At 46.0% G+C, this 16202-nt stretch overlaps 1 long non-coding RNA gene across 1 annotated transcript; it reads left to right on the top strand.

Annotated features, from left to right (window-relative positions):
- The first annotated feature begins 1151 nt into the window (after positions 1-1151).
- Positions 1152-10675, top strand: LOC308471780. Its single transcript, XR_013983152.1, has 2 exons — positions 1152-1484; positions 3655-10675. It is a non-coding gene; the product is annotated as an uncharacterized lncRNA (long non-coding RNA).
- Positions 10676-16202: the final 5527 nt, after the last annotated feature.

A 16202-nucleotide genomic window follows, 5' to 3' on the forward strand; every position in this document is an offset into this window, starting at 1 on the left:
AGGTTAGCTTAGGGGTGTGTAGCAGGGCCTGTGTCTGAATAGACCTGGGTGGAAATGGGATTTATCCTGCGGTGCTCCATACTTTTAAGAATGTAAAGGCTGCCATATTTCTGAAACCACCAGATCTTTAAAAAACAACGACAGCAAGAAATACATTTGAAATTATCTCAGAAAGTGTTGTGTATGAATCATTTGGGTGAGGAAAACGTCTGAGTGCTGGATGACTTGAATACAAAATCATACTTCCAAACTGCATCTCCAGTTGTTAAATAAGCCGTGTATCCCCTACTCCAGAAGCAGCCTGCATTTAAATAAGAAAGAGGTTTTTGAAAAGCCCAGTGTCTTGCGCCTTATAATGGTCAGTTTCAGATGCCGTAGGACAGCCATCCTCAACGTGGTGCCCTTCAGATGTTATTGAACTATAACTCTCACCTCCGCTGACCATGCCAGCTGGCACTGATGGAGTTGCTGTCTTACAGTATCTGGAACGTACCAGCTTTGGGTAGGCTGCCTTGGAAGAAGCATAGCGCAGTCCAGGGCACTAATACAGATTAGCAGGTCTCTAGCACACATTCCTTCTATCCAATAGTTCATGCTTTACCCTTCACAAGACAGGAAATGCCCAGAACATCTTTGCTGATACCTACCTATCTAGTTTTTCTCTGAAGATGGTTGTCTTTCACCAGATCCTATGGCAGTGGATTTCAAATATCCATTGTCCACTGAAAACAGATCAGTTCAGAGAGAGGCACATTTAAAACCATTGATTTCAAAGATGTCTCAGGGACAACAAACTACATATGACATGGGAAATTGGATTCTGTAATGTCATTTCATTTGCTTAAAAGCATCTGTGAAGAAGGGGTTTGGATTTGGATTGTGGTTACGGTGCTGGGGGGAAAGGAGGGGAAAGACCACTTCCTCCTGCACTGTTTCCCTGATCAAATAACACCCCCCCCCCCAGATGCTGTTATCAGCCATGGAGTCAAATAAGCACAGGCATTACTATTCCCTTCTGTGATGAAAAGCAGCTGGGCATGTGAGATTTGATAAAATCATGGAAACATTGTAGGGGGAAGTGTTCAACTTTGCTTCCATAGCATGGCAGCCCAAATGCCTCCCACCCCACCTCCTCTATATGGCTGCTTTTAAGCAAACAAAAAGATGTCAGAAGAGCCAGTCCATGGACCTCTCACTTCATGGTGGCTTAACAGTCACCTAATTCAGCGTAGACTTAGGGACGTTAGTTTGGTCCTTAAGCACTACATGTCATTTTTGTGCTGGACGGCAATATCTGCATTCCAAATCATTTAGGTTTCAAAATTTAGTGTAGGTGTAGAAGAAGTTTAGCACCCTTTTCTTCTTCCACCCACTGATTTATCCTGCGGTGCCCAGATGCAAAAGAGGACACGGCTTCTGCATGTAGATGAAGGGATTTCAGCAGGACTTGGCCAAGATAATGTGCCATTGCGACTTCCGGGGTGGTGCCATCGGCAATGGCGGACTCCCTCTGAATTGGAGGGACTAGCTCCGCGCGAAACGGGTCTTCTCCGCTACGGCGAAGCAGGGACCCTTTTAAAAATCACAGGCGGATGAAGCCTGTGACCATGGGACTCGGCGGGCACCCTTAGCGCCCCCCCAACCCGCAAAGGAACCCACTAACGGGCTCCGAAGAGAAGAGGGGGAAGTGGCGCGGTGCTGTGAGTCAACTGCTTTTTCCGTGGAGCGAAGCCGCACAGCTGTTGCCGGAGAGCGCTGCCTTTTTCCTGGGACAAATTGGCTTCTAAAATAAGCATCCGTGAGTACTTAAACTTTGAACAATTGGACTTTAAATAAGGACTTGCGAGCAGAAAGGAATTGGACTTAAAAATTTAACTTCAATTTGGTACTGAAACGGGAAGGTCTAAACAGGAAGTCAGCCTTCCGTTTCTTTGTAGACAGAATAAAGCAAAGACAACGTAAACTAGAGCTCAGAAAATCACCTCTAAAGGATTGGCTTTCATCATTTAAAATTGTTGAACCCCCCTTCGGCAGCAGGAGAAGAAGGGGGATCTTTTCTGGACTGTTTAAACCTGCAGAAGTGAGTTTAAAGTAAAGTAACTTTCCACCGTCCTGATCCTGGAGCGGGGTGTCAGGACTGACGTTTGAAGCTCATCGACCAGAAATAAGCGCTTTTGACAGATAGCTAAAAGAAGAGGAACATAGTGATTCCATTGTTTCCTTTCGCACCTTAAAGGAACAAATATTGACAAAATATCTGAAAAAAAGAAACTCTGTTGCTAGACTTGTCTTTAAAAGAAAGATTAAACAGAAGTTTTTCCCCTAGAGGGAGACTGTGAAACTGTAACCAACTCCTGGGAGCTGGCATCTGTTACAGATTACAATCGTGGGAATAGACATCTGACCTTCAGGACAATGTATTCAGAAGCTCTGTTGTGTGCTTTCTATAAAACAAATGCCCTACTGGAACAGTTACATGAGAAGACGAATTTGATGGCTGATTCGATTAGAAATTTTGAACAGGCAGTGGGAAATTTTGAACAGGCAGTGGGAAAATATGTGGAGCCCACCCAGGAATTAAATCAGGAAGAATCTTGACATCTTGACAGAAGAGGCCCTACAGGAATATGAGCTTTCGGATTTGACAAATGAACTTGGAAAAAGCCAGATTTGGAAAGACAAAGTTTGGTTTGGTTTGGAAATGGGGGGTTGGATAGACCCTCCTATGAAATTGGACTTTTCAAGTCTGGCTTTGGGCCGTGAAATGTTTGGGATTGTGGGGGCTCTTAATTTTGGAGGGATTCTGAAACATGTTTTTAAATACCACATGGAATTTAGTGTCGATTATGGAAAAGGGGCTGATCTGTCGAGAAGGGTCAAAAATACTGCTAAGTTGGAGTTCCCACGAGTGAAAGGAGCAGGAGAGAAAGGAAAATACAGCTATAAATATGAAGAAGAGCTGCGGAAGGGACATGGAAGGGACTTAAGGGCCTCGGATATAAGATTACCAGGTTAATGCGCCAGATTGATGGGATAATAAGGACTGACAAAACCCGGGACCAGGAGGAAGGGACGCTGGATGAAGATTGGATTTGTTTTTATTTCTTTTTTTCATTACTAGGACTGTTTTATAAAATTGATGAATGTTAGAAAAATGTTGGAATGAAATTACTTGGCTTTAGTAAAAATGTTTAAAGAATTATGCAAGAATAGTATGGTTATGAGAAGTTGGTAAAAATAAGATTTAGGTTTTAAGTCTCAAGGTTTTTTTTATAGTAAGATAAGATTAAAATAGTTTAAGGTAATGTAATGACAGAATATTATGAAATATGGAAGGGATTTGCTGTGACAATTAACAAACAGGATACAAGGAAGGGGAGGAGGAGGAGGTCAAGGAAAGAGGGTAATGACAGTTGAGGAGTTGAGAATAATGGATTTGTTTTTAAATGTTTTTAAATGTTTGTGGTGTATTTTTGTTTTTTTCTTCCTTATTTTGAATTTGTATATGTATGGTTGGAAGTGGTTTGTTTTTCTCTTATTCTACTTTGTTTTTTCTTTTGTAACTTTAAAAAAAAAAATTTCCCCCAATAAATATCATTTAGGGGAAAAAAACAAAAAAAAAACCAAGATAATGTGCCATTGTTTCCAAGAGAGGTTGCACACATGTTTTCTGCCTTGGGAATGGAAGTAATTTTGCTGCCCCAAATAGATGTGTTTGACTTACTTCCCAGCGTCTCATGTTCTTTTAATATCCATCATGCGGATGTCTCTGGGAAGGTCAAATTTACAGCTGGCTGTCACGTCAAGGCTCAGGGGAAGCATGGAGTCCAGTTCCATACCATTCCCATGCCCTCTTTTCGTAGGCCGCTCTCTCACTTCTCGATTGATTTATTTTCTGAAAGCTCCCTTGAATGGCTTCCTGGCATTCCCTGCATCTGCCTGCCAGCCTACACTCCTCTCTGCTCCAACCTGCTCCCTCATCCTGGCTGCCTTCCCCAGAAGACCAATCTCCTTTTGCCGCTCCTGCCAGAGTGACCCCAAGAACCGAGGCGGGGAGGGGGGGGGATTCCCGGAATCAATGCTTACCCCTGCGGGTCGCGTGGCTCTCACAGAGCTTGCATTATTCCTGTGCAGCTGGAGCGGGAAGGGAAGGGAATGCAGTGGCCCGTAGGCTTTTCACAAACGCAGGACTTCCAGCTGCGATTTGGCCGGAGTGTTCCTGCCACCGGGATCATTGAGATTTATTTGTGTTTATAGAGCCCTGTTGAGCCCAGCAGAGTTGACAGTAGTTGCAAGCTTCTGCCCTAAGTACTGTATAAACTCTGTCAGCAGCTGAATCATGCCTGGGTTGATCTGCTGGCTTCTTAGAGCAAGGTGGCTGACAGGAAGGGGAAAGAAAGGCGACAGCCTAGTCAAATGAATGCAGCAGGACAGGCCTTCAGGCACCTTGACCTGTGGTTCAGCTAGTGGGCTCTCCCCTCCCCTCTCGTCTCTCTTACAAAGAAGGGCCTATCCAATATTTAGTGGCACAGTTCTGTCTCTTTTCCACATCGTGAGAGCTTGAAGGAGCCAGGTGCCATCGCCTCGCCTTCAGATTCCATCTCTCTGTGTGTCAGAAGAGGGAAAAGTTCTCGTATCAAGAGCAGGGATGGGGTCATCTTGAAGGGTTTACAGAAAGAAAATTTTGCAGGGGGGCAGGAGGGTGCAGAGAAAGAAGGGGAGCCGCTGTGGAGGGCAGGAAGTGGGGGGAAAGCCATTTTGCAGCAGCTGGCTTACACTCTGGGCTGCAGAAGTTCTTCAGGTCAGGGGCAGAGGCGGGCATGAATGGTGCCAGCTGCAGAAACATGGCATGGCTTTCGGTGGTGGGAGAGGACCCAGCATATGGTTCAGCAGAGGGTCTCCAAGCCAAGATGACCCAGGGAGGGTTCTTGCCTAATATTACACATTGCTGCAAAAGAGGAAAGTCCCTACCAAGGACAAGAGAGAACAGGTTCCTGTCCTGTCTGCTACTTCGCATAAATGCAGATTTAGTAATAATGGGCATAATTTAAATAGAAGCAGAAGAATCCCCACCATAGAATGGAAGACTGTGACTTGCTCAGTCTACTACCATCCATGTGAGGTTGATCGGCAACTTCACACACTCTCTCTCACACATAAACACTGCTCACCCTCACTTCCTATGGTCAAATCATATTGAACCAAGCAGCCTTCCTATAGAGAGCTATCCTCTGTAAAAACAGGATACCTAGTCACTCTAACAATACCTGCTCAGAGCTGATGCAGAGAGCTTTCCTTCCTAATAAGTGCATTTATCAAAAACTGGACTGGAATCCCTGGATTACAAAGGATCATCTTATGAAAACATGGATCTGTATGACTGATGATATGACAAAGGCAATAGCCTGGATCATGCCTAAAAGATGAGTGCCTCCTTTTGTGAGGTCAGCCCAGGCAAACAGCATCCCCATTCTTACAAAGGTGGGACTCTGCTTCTGCCTCTGCCTTCGTCACCTTCTTGTCTAGGCTAACCGGATTCCTCGGCGCTGCTGTCTGATGTCCTGGGTTCTTGAAATATCTTTCCCTTTCCATGTTAGCATCTTAATAGCCTTATGTCTTTAAGATACAAAACCATTTAAGGCCTTTATCTTCTGCTTTCCTGCTGCCTAATCCTCCTGATCCCCCTCCGAACAGCTGTTTCTTCCATCAAATTGGAATGCAACTAACCTTAGATTGAGTGACCACCCAATGAGTTGTGGCAAGGGGACCAAATTCCCTGCTGACCCCTGAACCAGGGCAGGATGGGTGTGAGCCGCTGAGCAATGACCAGCTGCAGTTCAGTCCCCACCAACTGAGATAGCAGCATCCTCTGTCCTTGAAGAGGTGGTGGGAGAGAATGAGAAAGACTCTCCTCCCTCAGTGGTGCCAAATGCATGTGGGAGGGGAAGGAAAAAGACCCAAGAGCACACAATCGGTCAGTGTCAGAGACAAAACAAGAACCCAAGGGCCATTTCAAGAGAGGCAATTCATTTCCTCCTAAAACCAGATGTGCAGAGAACAAGGATGAAGAACTATGAGAGTGTTTCAAAGAACAGCGTAAGGAGCTGTATCCTCCGTCGCCCATCAGCAGTGAATGCATCATGCATTTATTTCCTAGATGAGAAAAGCAGCAACTGCTTCCCTCATGCAAGGGGCCAAACGAGATGAAATGCCATTTATGCCCTCGAAGCACTGATGTGAACGGCTTTTAAAAGTAAAGAGCAGACATGGAGACCTGATGGGGCAATGACACAAGGATTGTCACTTGCAGCCGGGTCCAGCTCAGTCTCCTTCTTTGTTGCTGCTACAGGGATGCTCTCCCCAGCGAGGCTCACCTGGCACCTTCACTACTTATCTCTAGGCAAAAGCTTTTCTCCCAGGCCGTTGGGTAAATAAACATTCAGTGGCCTTTTAAACTGTGTGTGTTGGAGTTACTGTTTGTTGCTATGGTATGTATTTTTGTGTTTTTATATTGTAAACTGCCCTGTGATCCTCAGATGAAGGGTGGTAAAGAAAAAATAATGCTAACAATGATGATGACAACAACAATGCAGGAGGATTTAAGCTCACAACCACCAACACCACCAGTGCTTCCCCACTCTGGCTCCCCCTGCCCTATGCAGACTATTTGCACTGGAAAAGTAAAAGAAGAATATGGTCAGGGCAGAAGAGAGAAAAGCCATATGTGGGGAGAAACCTTCTGGGAAGCTGGCCTCTGATCTGGAAGCCAGGCCCCCGGTTCCCTGACGTGTGGCACGATCAGAAGTATGAAAATCATGCATCACGTCTGCACACTCCTTGAAGCCAGCGTTTAGATTTAAAAGCAACAACAGCAGCGAAAGCCAACATAAGGAGTGATGTGGAATATGCAGGTCCAAGGCCAGAATTCCAGCTCTTCCACTGAAAGGCGATGCTCAAAGCAGGGATCGCTGCAGTCACATTAGCTGCCTGACAAAGAGAGTCAAAGCAAACCTGAACTGAAAAACAGATCAAAATTTTGTTGTGTGAGGCTGAGAATTACTTCCTTGAACCCAAATGGGAGCTGTGGAAAGGCATCGGGTTACGGATTCAGCCGTGTGGGCTTGACTTGAAATAGAAACTGATGGCACACTCATTAATAACCATCAGAAAGCATCATGGAGATGTACAACCAGAGAGTCTGGGGAGGTTCTTTTAAAATATATATTTTGTCCATTGGTACCTGCCCTCTGGGAACCTGCAGGCATGCCAGAGTCCTGTTGCTTTTATGTGATGGATATCCATAGCAGGCAGGCAAACAGGTCGATGGCAGAGATGCCACAGTGAGGTGGGGAAAGGAGAGGAGCCAGTCCTTCTGGTCTCTCCTCCCTCCCCCATTCAGACAGGACATGGTCAACATCACTTGGTACCTGCTGAGGCTTCCCTCCTGAGCAGAGGTCCCTCCACTGAGCTCCTGATCTTGCTCCTCCTCCTCCTCCTCCTCATCTGCCTGTAATATGCCCTCTCTGAGCATAGAAGCAGCTGCCAGAGGGAGCAGATGGAGGAGTAGCATCCTCTGCATGGGCTTTCACACTCTCCAAGCATTTGTGTACATTTGGCCACATTGGGGGGAGGGCAAGGAAGTGGGCAGTGGGGCAAGCGGCAAAAAAGAGGTGGACCTGATCAGAGGTGGAAGCCCACTGAGGGCATCCCACCCAAGGGACTCTCCCTCCCCAAAGCTGGAGCGGGTGCTGACCACATGCAGTTGTTCTTGCTGAACATTTGTTATTTATAACTAAACAGGCCAAAGTGCAAATCCCTCTGCTTAAAACAAAGGTTAAAAGTGTATTGTTTGGCCTGTAATGATCCTATTGCTCTTATTATACTGAGATAGAAATATGTAACTACATACACACTCTTAAAATAGGATGCTTTTTTTTGCAGGGGCAATTAAATGTCAAATCTAGCAAAGAGTCAGGTCTCTAAATTTGGCTGAAATCTTGCCTTTCCTCTCCCTTTCTCCCGCCAGTCTCCAAATGCCAGTCCCATGACTGGGAAAGGACAGCAGTTTGAAACCACCCTTTTTTCACCTTTGATGCAAGAATCACATACACATAGTTGTTAATTCAACAGCAAGTTCCCTGCCAAAGGGTGTATTTATGGTGATTTATGTCTATAGTATCTCGTATAGCAGTTTCCCCCTCTTGAAGCTCTGAGAGAGACAACAAATTAGATCCATTAATTTTGCTTTGTTTCTGCTGACCCCCTGCAAGACTGAAAGGGCCAGCCCCAGGCATTATGCTGCCTAAAGCAAAGGCCAAAATAGTATTTCCCCCATTCTTTTATTATTTATCGTTTACATACTGCAACTTGCCAAGGTGGTTTCTAAGCCATTTACAAATATAAAACAAATCACCAAAAAAGCCAACTGGACTGATTTGGCAACTGAATCTTACTTGAACACTGGCCGGGTCTGCCATCACAGCTGAGACAAGCAGGCTGATTTAAGAGCTGCAGGTCAGGCTGTGTGTCATGCACAACTCTGCTTTCTCAACACCACCTTGCCACTGTTCCCTGCCTCTCTGGATCTGCTGCCTGAGGCAGCTGCCTCCCTCTGGCTAAGAATCTGGCTGGCTCTAAACCAGACCAGAAGAACTTCAGTCACAGTTGAGCCCAAACACCACAACACCAAAGGTTCAGTGGTTCAACCCCTTTCTGAAACGGCCTTCTGGGAACTGGGAAGTTGAGTTGCCAGTTTCCCCTCCACCCCAAAGATGCCTTTAAACAGCTGCATAAAAAGAAGAAATTTGGTAGATCAGCTCCTTGACCCCAGCATGCAGATAACCACGACAGGAAATTTTTTGACATGCTAGTCAGAAAGCAGTTTAAGGCACAAGTGCTTTGCTAGGAAAAGAGTTTGAGACCCAATCAGCAAGACAGAAGGAAGAGGGGTCTTTCACATGCATTTCAATTTTGATTATTTTCGGTAGCCTTGACTGTTACTTAAGCACGTCAGCCTTTGAAATGCATCCTTGACCTTTCAACTCAGCAGTGATTTGCTTTGTTTGACAAAGCACAGCAGTGCTCTTCCAGAGAATGCCGTTCCATGCTAAAAAGAGGGATTTGCTTTGTTTTATCGAGTGAGTGACATATGTACAGAACATGTTAACCATAAGCGGGCCATACATCTGGCCTCTGTAATTGGCATCATTGAGTTTCTGTCGAGACCGTCACTTTGCTAGAGTCACAAAGCCACTAAATACCAGATAAAGCCTTCTCTGAGCTGAGCTTTGCACCTTACACGGAGAGCCCATTTTCTATATAGATGAACCCAGATCTGAAGTACTGATACAAAGGCATTAGCTATCCACTTGGTAGGCTCCAGCAGTGAGTGCAGGTTCAAGTTAAGTCCTGCTCCATGACTGCGCCAAGAAGCTCTGCGCTTAAGCCCAGTTTAACTTTCTGCTTGCAAAGCACCATATTGATGTGGAGAATAAGAGAAAAGGCTTTCTCTTCTAGCTTACTGTTTCAGAAAAGGAAAATAGAATGGCTAGATCAATATATTTTTTCAAATTATGTGACACCGTTAGCATTGAAGCAGTTTGCAATCCAGGTTGTTTCTGTGCAGGCTGATCCTGCACAGCAGGAAGTTCCACCAAGTTCTGTGGTGCTTACTCTTTAGGGCATGGGTTAAGTGTCTTAAAGTTCAGGACAACCGGCAGGAATGGGAAACCTCAGGTCTGGGGCCAAATGCAACTCTCCAGGCCTCTCCATCCAGCTGTCAGGGCATGCCCCAGGCCACACATCCCCAAGAATGTGTTGTTCCCTCCTTGACTTTTTTGCCTGGCTGGAGCATGTCCCTGAACAGTGAAAATTATAACAAAAGGAGAGCCCTGACAGATTTGGCCAATGGTCAATCTAGTCCAACATCCTGTTGTCACAGTGGCCAACCAGTTGCCTAGTGGAAGGCTGTAGGCATGATCTGAGGGCAACAGCACTCTCCCTCCTGAGGTTTCCAGCAACTGGTTTTCAGGAGCCTCCAACAAAGGTGGCAGAAGATAGCCATTCTGGCTTGCAACCAATGACAGGCTGCTTTAGTCCTCATCTAAAGCCATCCAAGTTGGTGGCCATCACTGCCTCTTGTTCCTGGTTTCTATGTGCCTGGAACAGAGCAGTCAGGTGAGTTTCTCCACCCACTTTTGCCTCTGCTCCTGCCCTCCACTGGCATGTGGCCCCTGGAAAGTTTCTCGCAAAGCAATGTTCCCCATCACTGTTGATTCCTAAATGTGGCGCTGGCGGTTTTTCAGTGCTAGCCATTAATGGGACCCCTTGGCAAAGGGACTGGATAAGCCACTTGCATCGATCCAGCTCAGTTAAGCTTGGAAAGGAAAACAATATCTTGATGGCTAGAACACCTGGCTGCATTTAATTTCTTACAATGCCAGGGCTTGCTCAAGCAAGTTCTCCCCAATGGCACTTCTCCATCTGTAACACCAAGTTCCTTTGTATGCAGCTCTTGACTGATTCAGGGAATTTAGGGAACTGCACAGAAACAAGTCACTCCAGGGATGTTGACATTGCAAATTTCTCACTGCATGGTCCAGAAGGGCAGAGTTAAGGCGATGAATGCATAGGACAGGACAGTTACCACTGGCTGATTCAAGATGCCCTTGCGGGGGGGGGGGGGGGAGGACAGAGCCTCCTCTTTCCTCCTTTAACAATGGGAAGAAAGAGGTGGTGTTCGGAGTGGCAATCTACATTTCATCAGGGCTTCATTTAGAAGAGGAGAAATGTCAATAGTTTTCACTCCTTCATTTATTTACATACCGCTTGGGGAGGAAAGGAAGGTCACTTTGCCCTCTGTAAAGCCTGATAACCGCCATTAGTAAATAGTGGATTAAAAAAGAGAAGAGAGAGAGACTAGTTAATTCACTTGTTAAGCTGGCTGCGCAGAGGGGGCAGCCTCATATTCCACTGTTTTCCTATTTTCTCTTCCAACAACTGAAAGCGGAACAATGTGGAATGGACAGACCGCTCCTTAATTATCTTCTCCATATGCTTCCCTTCAAAGTGTTTGGAATTGGTCTCCCTTACGGAAGGGACATAAGCACAGGCAGTGCTGGGGATGCTGTGCAGGCGCCCAAAAGGAAATTCTACAGCAAGGTAATAATACAAGCTGCAGTTTCTGACTCACTTGTTCACAACAAGACAATCTGAATAATGGCTTCGTCTGCATCATTTATTCCTTCTCCCTAGCTAGGAACAACATAGAAAGTTACCTGATGCCATGCTCTCTAGGACAGGGGTATCTCCCAGCTGGGGATTTAACCCAAGACCTTCTGCTTGCTAAGCAAATTCTCTGCCACTGAGCTACAGCCCTTCACTAGGCCCTACCCAGGGGCAGATCTACTATGAAACTAATGAAGTCTAAGCTTCAGGGCCCTAATTCTAGAGGGCGGCAGAAACTACTTGCTTAGAAACATTGGGTCTAGAAGAACCAATCTGAGTTGCATGACTCTAATGGATCACACACACACAATCCCAAAGTTTGAGAGTCAGTAGCACAGATGTTGTAAACAACTCCATTGAAGAAGATAACATTGGTTACCCAGCCCTTGTTGCTGATTGTAAAGAGGGCCCCATGACTGTTTGAGCTTCAGGGCCCCCAGAATTTAGGTCCACCACTGGCCCTGTCCAGGGCAGAACCTCCAACTGTAGACGCCACACCCAGTGGACAGATTGCACACACAGGACTCTGGCCACAGGATCCAGGCCTTTGACTGTGGCAGCTGAGCTGTGGCTAAGCAGGGCAGTGGTACACAAATACTTCTTCTGTTTAGGAGTCTGTGACAGCTCATAGGAACAGGCAGGTCGACAAGGTGTGGGATTAACACCCGATGCAGGAGTACCTGTCTGGAGGAGTTGCTGCCAGGTATTTTAAGAGCAAATACAGAACATGAGCTGCAGCAAGCCCAATTTCAAATCTCAACCCCTGCATCAAGCCATACCCTTTAACCTAAAATTTGGGAAGCATCCCGAGTAACAAGGCTCTTGAAAAGATGACTGAGGTAAGGTACGCAAAGCATTTAGCTTCCCATTCCCCAAACTGCCCTGCTGTAATAGTTCAGCACACAGGAGAAAGTGAGGACAGAGGTCTATTTTGCCCAATGGCAGGGATGGGGAACCTCTGGCCCTCCAGAAGTTATCAGGCTCTGCCTCCCATCAGCCCCAGCCAGTATGGCCAATAGCTAGGAACTGGGAGTGTCAGAACCCAGCAGCATATGGAGGGCTACAGCTTCCCCGCCACTGCCCTATATGGGGTACTGCACTCCTCATGGCAAGCAAGCAGCACCGGTTTCAGGGTAATGTGGGCGGTTTTCCCACATAGGGTGGCAAGATGAGTAGGTACAAAACAAACAACAACAACAAATGTATTTATATGAGTACCTACTAGGAAGATCCATAAAATAGGCAACTGTACCAAAGGAAATTATTGAGAAAATAAGAAATATGGGGGGGGGGGGAGGGAGGAAATTTTTGCCTTTGCTCAGGGCACCAATGTTACCAAAGTCCACCTTTGCACCTCAGCAAGGCATAGGAATTTGTGACTCATCCCAGCACAACAGATTTTTGCCATTCGTCCTAAGGATTGCCCATGCCCAGCTCAGGAGCAAATTGGACTTAAAGGTTAGCAACCGGAACAAATGGGTCACCCAGACGTCAGTGGCTGTGATTACTAATGAGAGCAAGTACGGCGCATCTCTTCACACAAACAGAGGCCAGTGTCGGTGGCAGTTCTCGGGGAGAGCCAAGCCCCCAGAAGCCTTTTGGAACAACGCGTCTTCCAGTTTCCACAGCGGCTCCGCACAAAAGAAGCAAGAGAGACGCTAGGTTTTCCGGGGGGGTTGTTGCTGTGGCAAAGATGAGGCGGGCTGCTGACTGCAGGTCACCCCCATCATCTTCTGTCTGGACAGGAAGCCCTGCCTGCACAATCTCGTGGATGTTTGCCTGTGTTTAAGAGGAAGGGTGGGCAGGAGGCACGAGACGGTGTGTAATTTGTAAAGATTCCATGCTGCGATGTAGCTATGCGTATGTGTGTTTGTATCTTCCCGAGCCTTCATTCTCACATCCCTCTCTCCCCCCCCTGCTGCTCTGAAATAGCATCTGGGATAAGGGGTCATGAATATTTCACAAGGATAATTACCTGACCTGGAAAGACTGAGCCCGCTGGAGTCTTGCTGGCAGATTTAATGGCACTTTCCTCCCGTTTCACGGCTCAGCATGGCCCTCGCTGCAGCTCTGGCCTTTGCCTGCACCCCTGCCAATTAACCCTAACTTCATACTCATTCACTCACTTGCCGACCCTTCCACAGGAACACCAGAGAGCTGGTTCTGTTGCTCAGTCACCCCAACGTGTACGTGTGTGTGTCTCTTCAATTCTCCTCACATTCCAGCTCCTAAAACCCCTTTCAATGGACCTGCCTATTTAACCTGCCTCAGACAACACACACACACACACACACACACACCCCGTATGCATACCTCACACCTGTACTCTCACATTTAACTTTGGCTACGAGCAGCCTTCTACCTGCTAAAAATAACCCACTCTTCCAGCTCTAACATCCTCTCTCTCCCTTATGTGAAGTTAAATTAAGAAAGCTGCTGCCCTCGGAGTGGGATAATATACACGCTCTTCTTGCTGCTTCAACCCCAACCCCGCCCTTCTTTCCACATATTAAAAAAGAGCCTCTCTAGCACCATCTCTCTCTATCACAATTTGCAGGCACCCCAGGGCAATATTAAGCACTATAAAGCCAAGCATTCTGGTGCTAGCCACCTGATCCACACTCTCCCTGAACACATACCCCAGGGCTCTATTGAATTTTTATTTTAGGAAGGTTGGGATCGCTCCTATCTTTACAAAACATACTTGCAGCCTATTTCGAAAACTAAAAATAAAAAACGGGGGGGGGGGGGCTGGTTGCAGAGACTTGGAGAGTTTTAAGATGCAGATAGTTCTCTTGCTGGTAAACTTATCAGGGGAATGGGGACAAGAAAGGAGAAAATGCTATTTTTTTTAAAGCGTATCATGTTGCCAAAGGAGGACTCTCTCGGCAAATAATCAAAAGAATTAAGCAGAACATGTCCTTTTAAAAAAGAAATCTGTGTGAGGAATACCAACACTGAATATTTTCAATTTAACACGGCATCCTAAAAGACGATTTTTGATCCCCTTCCAGTTATCAATCACAAGCCTCTCTGTTTAGAATATTAACCCTGTACAAGTATTTGTACCCAAAACATATACAATAACTGTGTAGAGTGGTACCTTGGGTTACGAACTTAATTCATTCCGGAGGTCCGTTCTTAACCCGAAACCATTCTTAACCTGAGGCACACTTTCACTAATGGGGCCTCCTGCTGCTGCCGCCTCACATTTTCTGTTCTCTTCCTGGGGCAAAGTTCTCAACCCAAGGTACTACTTCCGGGTTAGCAGAGTTTGTAACCCAAAGCATTTGTAACCCGAGGTACCACTGTATAACAGGAGTAAGAGCTCAGGAAAAGGGAGGTAAGTACTACTGGCTTTCTGAACATCTGATGCCCATTCCAGGACTGGAAGGACTCTCCCTTCAATCTGAGAGGAGGCCATCTTTCTTCAGGGTGGGCCAGAACAAATTATTAGGATGCTCTGAAAATGAAAGGATTCTTTCCCACCAAAAGCTATGACCCTTTCATGCACCCATGGGAAAAACCTTGTGATGAAGAACCTGTAGCTCTCTAGATGTTGTTGGACTACAACACTCCTCATTCCTACCTATTGGCAGGCTGGCAGGAGTTGAAGACCCCCAACATCAGGAGGATGTCCAACCCTGCCTTATGAGGACCTTCCCTCTTGACATAGCTTCCTCTCTCTATGGTCCACATTGCTTATAGAAGCAACTTTCAGTGGAGGTAGCAGGGTGTGTTGCTCTTGCTGCTAAACAAGCTAAGGGTCCATCCAACCCCTCAAAGACTATAACACATTTATTACAGCCTAAGAACATAAGAAGAGCCCACCCACTGAATCAAGTCAGTGGCCCATCTAGTCCAGTATCCTGTTCTCACAGTGGCCAACCAGATGTCTGTGGGAAACCCAAAAGCAGTACCTGAGCACAACAGCAAGCTCCTCTCTTGCAGCTTCCGGAAACTGCTATTCAGAGGCATACTGCCTTTGACAGTAGTCGAGGCAGAGCATAGCCACCAGAGTTAGTAGCCATTGATAAGCTTTATCCTCCATGGATTTGTCTAATCATCTTTTAAAGCCATCCAAGTTGGTGGCAATCACTGCTTCTTGTGGAAGCATAAACCTTCAAGGAGTATTATCCATTGCCAAAATAAATGTGTTTGGGTTTTATGCTACAGTGCTCTTGTTTTTGCTGCCAGTAATTTCTTCCAAATTGCTATGTCCCAGCCAGATTTTATATTACCCCTAGCTCTTTTGGACACTAACCTCTTGGGCTATATATGCAACAACACTTCCAGGACCACACTATATGGTTACTATGGGGCCAGCCAGGCTACAACAGCAACAGGAGATGGCTTCAGGTCTTCCTTCCCATCAACATCTCTGACAGCCTCTATCTCTAGGATTTATGAGAATAATCCACTGCTGGAATTTCTCCAATGAGGCCTTCAAGTAACATTCAACTGATGGAAGAGGGCGGATTATAAAGTGTAGCCAAAGCTTTAGAGTTAGGGTGTTTTAATTGTTGTCCAAATTTGCTTTGTAAACCACTTTGCTTACTTTCTGCTGAAAGGTAGCATATAAATAAATATTGTAAATAAGCTATGCAGCAGGCTAAGACAGAAGTAGAGGCTGTTTCAACCCAACTAAGCCTAGAAAGACCTGTGGACTAATGTATCTGAAAGGAGCCCTTGTTCCAAAGCTCTGGGCCTGTTTTAAGCAGGTACACTTTCATAAAGTAAACATGTGATTATGAGAACACTTGTATAAGAAAAGGCACACATTGGGAAGCTGGACTCAGTTGTGTTTCTTTGTCAAGTGTAGCACTCTGCAGCAAACGCAGGTTACACAGCAGCAGACATAGGCCACAACTTCAATGCGAGTGAAGACCAGTTGCAATAACGGAATTTCTGAAGAAACCATGGATGAATGGACTGGATCTCTTTGAACAACCAAATGACTGGCATACAAGAATGTG

This window comes from Podarcis pityusensis, assembly GCF_964106645.2.
Source record: "Podarcis pityusensis genome assembly, chromosome: 1".
Lineage (NCBI taxonomy): Eukaryota > Metazoa > Chordata > Lepidosauria > Squamata > Lacertidae > Podarcis > Podarcis pityusensis.